The sequence below is a fragment of the Drosophila suzukii genome, chromosome 3 (genome assembly GCF_043229965.1).
Source record: "Drosophila suzukii chromosome 3, CBGP_Dsuzu_IsoJpt1.0, whole genome shotgun sequence".
Taxonomy (NCBI): Eukaryota; Metazoa; Arthropoda; class Insecta; order Diptera; family Drosophilidae; genus Drosophila; species Drosophila suzukii.
In genome coordinates, this window is record NC_092082.1 from 92,016,868 (window position 1) to 92,028,876 (window position 12,009).

General features: G+C 41.6%; 1 protein-coding gene across 4 annotated transcripts in view; it reads right to left on the reverse strand.

Moving 5' to 3' along the window:
- The window catches only part of 5-HT7 (5-hydroxytryptamine receptor 7), a 54,844-nt gene that overhangs the window by 31,761 nt on the left and 11,074 nt on the right, over positions 1 to 12,009 (reverse strand). For 2 of the 4 annotated variants that reach the window (XM_065866118.2, XM_036819693.3), the window contains exon 2: positions 5,853 to 5,879. The exons of the other annotated variants lie outside the window; for them this stretch is intronic. The gene's annotated coding sequence lies outside the window, so the exon portion shown is untranslated. The remainder of the gene's footprint in view (positions 1 to 5,852; positions 5,880 to 12,009) is intronic. 4 annotated transcript variants of the gene reach the window in all.

Below are 12,009 nucleotides of genomic sequence, written 5' to 3' on the forward strand. Positions count from 1 at the left end.
TGAGGCAGAACTGAACTATAATTAAGGGCATGTCAAACAAGATATTAAGAATAACTACAATTGATTTGCTTGACCAGTATTAACCAAATTAGGGAGTGATGTTTCAATAATTCATTGATTATGGATGTCATGATTAAGCCATTTCCTGAACTTACCCTTATTTAAGAGGTAAACACTTTAAATAATTGAATAACCAATTGCTTGCACGCGATTTGTAAAAAGCTCTGTGAATAGGTTTAATAATTTAGTATCCTAGCAGCTTAGGTGAACTAAAACTAAATAGTGCTTAACTGATTTAAACATAATAACACGTTAAAATAGTGTTAAATGGACAAATTCCGAAACTGAAATAAGTTAAGGCAAGTGAACCATTCCTACATTTAAAGTGAAATTCACCTGGGAAAATCTAGAGGTAATTTTCAGAGTGAGTCAACCTACACATATCTATGCTAATGCAGCTAAAATTAGCAGGAAATGTTTATTTACCTAATGCTAGTCATAGTGTTATTTCCAGATGGTAAGGGTATGCCCGTGCAGATACGGGAAGGAAAACTTTTCGCAGGCTCTTCACTTTTAATCTGTCTTAGAGCGACACACACACGCACTTGGCAAATATATGCATATGTGAGCTGTCATTCCCCCGAGGAAGAATCCCCGGGATTCCTGGTATTTACTCGGATGCTGCGTGGGCACCTAATCCTTGTCAGAGAAGCCACATTCGGATGGGCGGTTGTTGGGCTGGCCGGGAAATGGAAATGGAACGACACTATACATGTCGAATCATCAATCACATGCTTTGGTGATTCATTGATAAGCTTTCCCCCCGGAAAAGGGGCACGGCGGGAGGTCCTCGTGGCAATCATGTTAATAATGCCACAAGATGTCGGCCAGCCATTAGCCCTCGCCATTAGGCCCTCCATATCCCCCCGATTTCCCACTTTCACCGGGCAATTAATTTAAAGAGCTTTAAAACAACATCGAAAACAGCAATAAAAACTCCCGAAATGAAAGCCAGAGAACTGCGATTTCTGTTTATTTTGATTTTGGAAAATCAATTTTGAATTTGTTGTTTATTTTTGATGTGGTTATCCGGCCAGCAGCCAGTGGCGTGTAAACAAATCGAGCGCTTTTTTCGCAGATGCCACAAACAGACAGTCTCTGTTTTTTGTGTGCCCGGCTCCTCGGTGAAATAAATATAAAAACTATATAAAAGGCAAATATTCGTGCGGAAAATATACCTATGGAAAATGGTACCGCGAATGTGTGCCCGCGCCATTAGTGTCACAAGTGTAATTGTTTTTTAATCGCATTGATAGCGCCGCGCCGGCAGTAAATTCCACACACGAAATTATTTCGAGTGTGCGCTAAAACCACTTGAAAAACGCCAAGAGCTTTGAAAGTGACCCAAAAAAACAAAAAACCCGCCGAGAGTGCTCATGTGCAAGTGGGTGTGCGCTAATGCTCATAAACAAACAAAGACAAAGGAAAGTGGAAAGTGGAGAAAGCAGAGAGGCGGGTGAAGGGGCGGAAGTGAAAGGCATTCGACTTAAGCTGTCTACTCACACATGAAAACTAAAATGCTGCACACCAAAATGACGATAAAAAATTTACATAATGGCTGGAGGAAAACATGAAAGCGAAATAGTGGCAAACGTGCAAATGAGAGGAGCACATAAGTGACTGGCAAATGGCAAGTGACACTCGGAAAATGGAAAAGCCAAAGGAGTAATGACGAAAACGGAGTGGCCACCGTGGAGCTGAGGTGCCAAGGGGTTAAGCCGGCTTAAAATATAATTAAAGGGTATAAGGAAACTCCATTTAATGCGTTTTAAGCACGATTCGCGGATTAAAGTCACCACTAAAATTAAAACGTATATATTAGATAGATATACTGTTAAACTTAATAAATCCTTACAAGGGGTTCTGAATTTACTTTTAATGGTGCCTTAAAGTATGCAGTATAAATAGAGAACCATTTTGGGATTATAATTATATTGTAGCATACTTTCAGACACCTTCATTAACTATTTAAAAACACTGTCTCAGTTATGGTTCAACTTCTACATATCCTTAAAGTATGCAGTATAAATAGAGAATTATTTTGGGATTATAATTATTATGTAGCATACTTTCAGACACCTTCATTAACTATTTAAAAACATTGTCTCAGTTATTGTTTAACTTCTACATATCCTTAATCTTTTCAAAAACTCCGTAATTAAAACCAAATCATATTACTTTATTTCCCTTATTTTAGAGAGGCTTCTTGAAGTGAATTAAAGGCCAGTACAGACAGGGAATTCCGTTTGTAACCAAAGTCGCCTGTAATGGCTCCACTTTGCACTGTTCTACTGTTCTGCTAATGGTGCCTCCACTTAGTTCTCTTGGCTTTTGTGCTCAAGACAAGGACTACTGCAAAATGCATTATATCAGTTCTGCCCGGGGCTGCGGAGCCCAGCTTATATATCCTCCTATATCCCGTGCATATATAGAGACCAGGACCCGGGGCTGGATTTTAATAAGTCAGAGAACGAGGAGATGAACACAACGACTACGACCATCAGTGTAAAACGTGCCTTGAGCACCACAATGTAAGATTTGATAAAAAGCCATAAAAAGCAGAGCTGGCAAAACTTAAGGCCAAGACTATAAAATAATAATGAAGTCAATTTCAATGATGTTGCTGTGGCCAAAACAACAAAGCTTAACTCGATCCCAACCCCTGACCCTGGGAACCATTTCGTTATATTGTTATTATTGCTGCTTTGGACAGCAAAGGGCAAACTGGAAGGGAAAAAACGAAAACCAACAAACAAACAAAACAAAAGCCTCACGTCACATCATTTCCTGCAGCGATTTTCGTGTCTTGCCTTTGACGTTCCCTTAAAAATTTCCTCTTTTATGGCAATTAGCTTATGATTTTCATTGTTATTGCCGATACAAACCAGCTGCCCGTAGTTTTTCCCCCTAATGGTACACGTATGTAATTTATGTGGACAAAAAGTAAACAACTTTGTCATTAAATGGGTAATGGACTAGCTGGCAAAAAGGGAGAAACGTCGAAAAGTTCTCCTGAAAGTATTGCCTAAGCTGTCGTTCTCCCAGATTGCTTTTCCTTGGCGTTTCCAGCGAATTCAGCAAACTTTTGGCGGGGCCCACTTAAAACTTGACCACTTAAAAGTTGCCCAGAATGCATAATACCATTTAAAAACCTCCAGCCACCTGGTGTCTCTCGAGTGTTTCTTGGCTATTTCTCTGGCATTCCTCTGGGGACAACGACCTGCTGGCCCATTAACAACTGCCTTGTAACGTTCAATTACAATAACTAATTCGCAGCTAATCCGGTAGCCTGTTTCCGCTCTAATTGGCCAATGTTTTCGCAGGGAAACTGAAAATCTGAAAGGTGAAAATGGAAAAGGCTGCTCTTTTTGCACAGCTTTTGGGCCAACTCGGAACACACTCCTTGAGTGCGTAAGCGTGTTAGTGTCAAGCGGCTTATCTATTATCATTTCGTTGAATTTTGAATGGGCTGGGCGAGAGCAAAGCAAACCTTTGTCTGTCGCTCGTCTGGGGCTTCATTACGCTTGATTTCTTGTGCCCCAACAAGGACACACATCCTCCCAGCCGAGGCACACGGCAAAAGAGCTCTTTGTTCGTCCTTCCTTGGCAAGGAGCAACTCCTCGGCTTCTCGTCCTGGCGTTATAATGCCGTTGGTTCTGGCCGAAGTCATATGACTGCTGCACTGAGGGGAAAAGTTGTGAAGGTCACATATATATGATTTAAATAATATCCGAGCCATTAACATATTTATTTCAGATCTTTAAAAAGATATCTTAGGAGACTTGAAATCTCATTAAAAAGGACGAAAAGTGTGCAATACAATTCAGTACTCTCGGATTCTACATGATGGCGGACTAAAACTTCATCGTAGCATACTTTTAAACACGAACCTAGTAATGCCCTAATAATATTTTTTTGAAAGGTTGTCACTTAAGAGATAATGTATATTCAACCGAACCCTTCTTAAGCCCAAATTAAGTTTTCAGTATTTTGTACTAGTGCACATGCCCAAACAATGAGTCCGAAGAAGGCGTTCTCTCGTCACTTGTTCGACCTGTAAGTGCAGGGACGGACATTCGAGCAGCGTGCCGACGACAGGATGTGGTCACAGGATGCGAGCAGTGTGCCCAAGGACTTGGAGCTGCAGTCGAGTGACCAACCCAATGACTGACACCACTGTAAACAGCCGAGGGCTGAGGAGAGGTCCTAGGTAAACACACAGTGCCGGCCACATAATGAACTGACTGCTAGGCGGTGGGGTGGCACACCTGTCCTTTCCCCGTGCCACGCTCCACCTGTTGACTGAAGGTCCTTGCCGGGCTGTAGCACAAAAGCGAGCAACACTTTTTGCACATTTACCAAGTTTATGCAATTTACACAAGCCCGTCAACAGTCACACGTCTCGTTGGGTTCCCTTTTCCCCGCTTTTCCTGTTTTCCCCGCCTTCCGCCTCTGATATTTTAGACCCCTTTAAGCCATTTAAATGCCCTACTTCCCGGCCCCACCTAGCCATTCTGCTGCCTTTATGCACACACTGTGCTGACCACAAGCGTTTCGGTCTGAATAATTGACCAACAGACAAAAGCAGAAAAAACGAAATAAAATGGCAAAAATATATACAAAAAGTGCTGAAAACAGCGGGACCACAGCAAAGCGAAGCCGGACAGGGACTGCAAAAAAAAACAAATGAATAAACAAATTTATGAAGCGCAACCACAGAGTTAAGCGCTGTCCACCTCGTGATTTAAACTTGGCCAACGACGGTGAAAAATCCCTTCATATATCACTGCCGAGCATAACCAAAACCATATGTTTTTGTCCCATCTAGACTCATCAAATTTATCCAGCAAGGTGTAACAGGAATTTGGTTAGCACACTCAGACCAGCAAGAGCTAAGACTTAATTAAAAATATTCCAGTCAAGTTTGGTTTCCTTTGACAAATTTTCTTTTGTGAATTCGGAGAAAATATATTTATACATTTTTTGGCAAGAGTAATGTAAGGAAATTTAAATTAAGTCACTCAATCACAACCTTTACTAGATATTTTCCTTAAATCTGATATGCCAACTTGGGTTTTAATTTAAATAAATTAAAAACAAATAAAGAAACGATACATTAAATACTAAGAATAACCGAAAATGTATTATAAATATTAATTTTACATAGATTATTATTCCAAGAAGTTAGTTTATATAAATCATAGATTTAACAAAGTAAATTGAATTTGGACTCGAAAAGGTGGCCAAAAGCACTTCAAGGCCAGTAATGAAATCCACAAAATGTATTTCCGCAAAATAAATAAGTTGAATTGCTTCTCACTCACCCAAAAGCAACTAAATTCATCGAATTTGTCCATCAAGGTGTACAAATATTGCAGGTAAACATATTTCTATCTCATATTCGGACAGTTGATAACAAAAGGACCTCGGCCAGGCACGTAACTAATTTATTTATGTATTTCTTAGTCGCCGCATTCACACAAAGGACCCTCGACTGCCACTTTTTCCATGTCCTGGCCACAGGCACATTAGCCGCAACGGATGTTGGCCTTTTCATGCTCAGTTGGGCACAAAGGAGCGGGGCTTCGCCCTTCGCAAGGAGAGAAATGTTTTGGGGCAAACAAGTGGGCAGTCCAACTGACCGAAATGTCAATAAATTCATATGAAGTTATCTCTTCCAGACAGCTTAATGCGTTTTTTTATGGCCTAATCTAGAGTCAAATTTTTCTGCCGCTTCGCTCGAGCGGAATCCAAGTCCCAAATGGCTCCATAGTCAAATTCACGGACTCACCTCGTTCAAAACGTTCAATCGTTCAATCTGCAAAGAGAGGGAAGGGAGAAAAGAGTGGGGTTCAATCATTGGATTATTAGAAAGTGGCAAACATCACCCGGAGTATCTATGGCAACTATCCCGAATACCGAATCCCTATCCCTAACCCATATCCCACATATGCTGACTGCTGCTGTCGGCCATTTGATGAACCCAATAAGGGCAAACACGAAGTGCCACTCAGGCCCAAAATGACAGCCCGAAATGCTGAATAAAATTGAAGGGCCCGGAGGCCCAGGGCCTTTCAAGAAGTATCTTGTATTGAATCTCGGCGACCCGGGATGGTACTGCACATAAAAAAGATTAACACCGGGCTGCAAAAGTGGGTCAGAGGGTCGTGTTTGACATGGTTGATTCGGGATGTGTTTGCCTAGTCACCTGACTCTGCAATGTTTATTTCAGGACCCCCTCCCAAACGACTCCCCATATATGTATCTGCCTCTACAATTGCATTGCATTTCGGCTGTTGCATTATTTATAGAATTTCGTGCTTTATTTTTTATGCCCTGGCATACGTGATTTTGCATAAATTCCCCACCTCCACCTCCACTCCACATTCAGTTTAGTTTCCCTTTTCTTTCCTGTTTTCAGTTCCCTTTTTCCACTCCGGATTTGCATTCGCCGCCGTGCACATGGAAATCGCTGGGGCCCCGGATCCGGAGTCCTTTTATTATTTATGCCCCGGCTGCCACAGCAGACAAAATTTGTTCGAATAAATGTACTGAAAACGAAAGGCGATAATAAATAAATGGGAGCCCAATAAAGATTGAGCGATACTTTCGGAGCATCGCAATTAAGGAGCCAACTTTAACCCATTAAAAGCTTAAGCGTATTATCTTTAAATGCCATGGAATCCAAGAATTTTGAATGGGTTGAAGGGAAGAGGTAGAAGGTTTAAGCGAATGCATGTACTAACTACTAGGGAAAGGTGAAAACTAATGCAAGCCAGCATTATTCAGCAAGCTTAATTACCAAATATAAAGAACATAGTGACTTTACAACTTTTTATAGTTATTTAACCAACTGATGTCGGAATATTTACAGACCTTCCTGGCAGCTTTGATAAAAAACAGTTGTCTTAATGACTTAATTAAGCTTCAAAGATATCTTAAAAAACTCACGGGCCTACAAATTATGATATCAGCATTTTCTGACAGGCCGCATTTCTTCTTCTATTTTCGTTTATCTTTGCTTAATTAATTCACTCTATTTAAAGACATTATCATTGTCCTAACAATCGATGAATGAACTTTGTGGGCATTTACCACTGTGTTGCCATCAATATTAATAACCTTTCTTGTTCCTATCGATAGTAAACTTGAATTGACCCATTATGCTTTCTGGGGTTAATGTATTCCACGTTTGGCAGTTATTTTAGATCACTTTACTGACCCTTTCAGATGCCCTAAACTAGGACACAAATAAGATTCGCACATCAGCTGGGGTTAAGCAGGTTGTTCGAGTGTTGTGCCAACACTTGCAGGTGTTGGCCGGGCCAAATTAAATAACATACGGCGAGCCTGAACGCACGGGACAGACCCCCGGACACAGTGCGGGGTTAAGGGTCCTGGATGGGGGCGTGTCGGGGGCTGTCTTCCGTGTTTATCAGCGCATAAATACTAAAGCAAATGTACTGTTAACTCGTATTTTCCACACAAAGTGTGAATGGAACCAGGTGAGGCGAAAGTGTGTTGGTTGTAGCCACCACAACCGCTGAAAAGGAGAGCCAACTTAAAGACAGAACGGAAAACTAGGGAAGAAACCCCATTGCTAAACCATTACGTAACCTAAAACGCGACCAAAGTCGGTACAAAACGCTGCGCTGGCTAACTGGAAAATTGTGTAAATAAACAGTATTAAATTTTCCGCTTGACGGCTAATAGAACGGCGGACGGACACGCAGCCCCAGTTGCTGCCGCAGAGTATCGATTCCCCGGAAAACTCGATGCCTCGAGGGGACGCGACTGCCAGATGATATAGCTGAACTCTACTCCCAACTAAATTTACAACAACTTAAGCCATAAAAATTGAAACGATAGCCGTAAAAATAAGGCTACATTGGAGGACTGCACGGGGAAATATCCATTACCATAAGATGTGGTTTTCCAATGCAGTTTTTAGAGCTTTATATCTTAAGAAAGTGTTTTAAATTTAGAAGAATTATCACTCTGTCATTAAATCTTGTTAGTTTATCTTGAAATCTTGATGCTTAACTTTTTATTATGTGTAGTAACTTAGCAATTAAAAATATTGTTTTAAATCCTAAACATTTCTCCCTGTGTAGCTTTCGTACACCCTTCCCTCCTTCGATTTCTATATATTTCCTTATTCTCGGCTTGCTATCTGGTACCCAGCAGGCCACGGGGTGGGCATCCTTGGGGGGATGGGGTTTTTAAGGGGGCGTGGCAACTGCTGATGCTGCGTCTTGGTTGGGCGCCACTTAACGCCACTGACAGCAGGTCTCGTTCCCATTTCCCCATTCTCTTGCCCATGCCAAAGTTCATTGGGGGCCAACAGTTTTCTTTTCCTTTCGCTTTCCCATGTTGTTTTGCTCAAGAAGAGCTCGGCATTTTCGTAACTTTCGTGGCACGGAGCAGACGAAAAAGTTTTCCCCTATGTGGCTATGAGGTCGAGTTGCCAGATGAGGCAGAAATTCTCAGTAGTCCCAAGCTCTTAAACTCTTTTTCGCAAGTGACGTGTGAAGGTGTTCGCTGTTCCGTCTTAATTTGCTGGGATGCTAAGAAAAACATGGTACAGAAAACTCTGGAAGGTAAAGGCATCTTGAAAAGGAATAGCGTAATTAATAGCAACACTAGTAACTTTATAGGAAATTCAGATAAGAGAGAAAATTAGGTTGTAATTTTCTAATCTATTAAGGCTTATGTTGGAATATCTTCTTTGATAAAATCTCCCAATTTCAGTAGAATAAAAACAGCATAATACATTTAACGTACAATTTATCACCACAAATGTATTATTTCCCTTATAATTCGTAAGGATGCTCTTTTATCTACTTAAAAATCAAGAATACCGCGCATTCTAAAAACAAAGTACCATTTTAAGCACTGTTCACTGTAGCACATAAATTTAAATCAGGCCCATCTTGTCCAATTTTTGCAGCTTGCTTTTGGGCGCAAACACTCGCACACAGAGAGAGGGGCTTTCACCCTCTGCCACACACACACACCCCAACACTCACCCACACAGGCGCACTTGAACAGCCAGCTCTTCAGACACGCATATGCAAGGACTTAGTTTTAACCCGGGGCTATCAAATCTTGTAGCTGACATTTATGCGAGTCTAAGTTCTATTAACGTACTCCCACCAAACTCTCTCGCCTGCACAAGTGTGTGTGCCTGTTTCCTTTGCCATTCAGCAGCTGCAGGAGTGTGTGTGAGTCTGGCAGTGTGTGCGTGTTGACATTGATTGCGTGCGTGTTGCTGACAGTTGTCCGTACAAGCTTAATGGCTGTGCGATTTTAATTGAATAATATGCAAGCCCCTGAGCCGAGCCCCAATCCCCTGTGCTCCGAACCACATCCCCATGGAATCCCCGTAGGTCCTTCTCCAACCCCCCCGCCAAGATAAACAAAGGCGATCCCAACCGGAGTCGGAGTCATCGGGGTCTCGTGCTTATGACATGGGCCATGTTTACTTGGACTCTGACTCGGTTTCCCTCCCTCCTCCCTCGGCTTTCTTGGCCTTTACTAGCCGTGTCCCTGCTGGCCAAGATTTAGTAGCGCCATAATTGTCAATGGGCCATTAGGACGATGTCCTGGATGTCCTCCTGCCCCCTGTGGTTTTGTCAATCACTCAGCCGTAAGCCTCAGAGATGGCAGCGTGATAGATATTGTTATTACTTTGGTACACTAGGAATAATCACGGGACTTATGTGCAATTAACAGGGCTTTTACAGGTTTGAGGAAGGAATACCAATCACTTCGGGCTTAATATCATTTATGAAGGTGCCTAGAAGTATGCAACAGTAAACTGTGAATACGGAAAACCTATCTATTTATTTCGAAGTGAAGCATACTTTAAGGTATAAGATAATATATTTTCAATTTCTATTACTAATTTCTCAGAGGAGATTCGTATCAAAAAAACATTTATTGTATGAAAGACTGTTTAGGAATAATTAAGAGTCAGTTCCCTTAATTCTTCCCAGTGCAGAGTCATAATTCGAATCACAACTTTTGCTACGGTCACGCACTCATCTTTGATTCGCCGATGATTATGAAGTTGGCCTGGCCGGACAGCCTGCTCCACATATTTTTATTGACATCGGAGGCAAACAAAGCGGAAGTCAGCTCCATCTCCATCCTCAATCTTCCAGTCTCCATCCCGATTCCATTATTACTCGAACTTTGCGGACGCGTGTGGAAATTATGCTCGCATGAAAAATCGATGAATTATTGTATTTAATGTATACACGCCTCGTCTCGGTCCCTCGTATTATTATGAATTACTGCCGGACCAGCGACTTTGATCTGACAGGTCATGCGTTAAAGTTGACTCTGGATGCCCGACACAGGCATTCCAATTAAAGCTCGCCCACCCACGGGCAAATATTTGTGATGTTTGTGCTTCGGGAGCCATAAATTAAATTAGATTTCAATTAAATGGTTGTGGCACACAAATATCGAAGACAATTAGTGGCTGCATACTTCCCAGCCCGGCCTAATGTCGCAAATTGAAGGCGGGTGACCCCGACTCGGGGGAGAGATCATAGGCCAAGAAATTAATTCGAAGCAAAGTCCTTGGCACACAGAGCACAACTTTCACAAAAGACAGATGCAGTTTGTGATGCGACTCCTCACGTCGAAGGCATGAGCCAGCAGAAATGTCATTCGGATGGCAGCTCAAAATATGCAAAAATAAAATAAGAAAATCCAGGACGAGGGGCCACCGACGACGTGAACATGTAGAAAGAAATTGAAAACGGAAGGAAGCACAAAACGAAGAAAGCAGGAGCAAAAAACAAACAAGCGCCTGACATGCAAAACAGGCAAACAAGCAGCGAGGCTCGAGGGGAAAATGTGGGTGGCTGGACGGGTGGCTGGGTGGAAAATGCTTGCGAGTTGGGGTCACCACCCAGCAGGGAACAACTGAAAATGCGCTGATAAGCGAGGCGTGCTCACCGGAAGCAGCAGCACTGTACGGAGAAAAATGCCACCGACATTGGGGAGTTTTCCAGCGAGTTTTCTGTATCTTCAAATGGACTAAACCAACAAGTTTTTTGTGAATCAAATTAGAATTCTTCGACGTCTTAAAATTAAAGAGGAATTTAAGGAGCTAGCTTCTACCGTTTTAAAAAAATATTCCATTTCAACAGCTACGTAAAGAAAGTCATGGAAACCTTAAAAAATTATTAAAATACTTTGTAAAATAGTTTCATTTTAAAAATATATAAAACTAAATTAGCTGCTCGAACATCAAATTTGTTCACAGTTCTATTGCTTTTGTTAATTAAATCGAGATCCTTTTTCAAGCAGAACAATGTTGGGTACATAGAAAAAATAAACAAATTTATGATGCCTTTAAAGGCTTTTCCCTCTGTGCATCTGCGAAATAAGAGCAAAAAACTAGAAACAAGGAGGAAAGTAACAGCGAGGGAGTAAAAGATACCAGATAGACAGAAGCACACATTGCGAGACACCGAAATGGGGGACTGACAAAAAATTGAGTAAAGTGCCCATCGTCGAGGCTCATACCCTCACCCTCCTCAAAAATAAACGAAAAGTAGACAAGGACACCCTGAATGGAGACTACTTTCAGTCTGCTTAGCATAACTTAAACTTTTCAAATGTTATCCCAGGACTTACCCAACGCAAGGCGAACCTTGCATGGACATATCAATGAAGCGATTTATCACGAATTTTCAGACATATAAGTTTATGTGGGAAAGAGAGGGTATAAAATGTACTTAACTATTGTTATTTAAGAAGCTTTAAAGTTGTTTATTTGATACAACAGAACTAAAGGAATCGTTATAGGAAAAATTAAAAGTTTTCACATTTAAAGCACCTAGATCGAACTAAATTTTCGCGAAACCATTTCCCCTTGATACCTTTAAGCCCCCGAAGCATTGAGACTTCAATTCAGGCCAGGGAAGCCC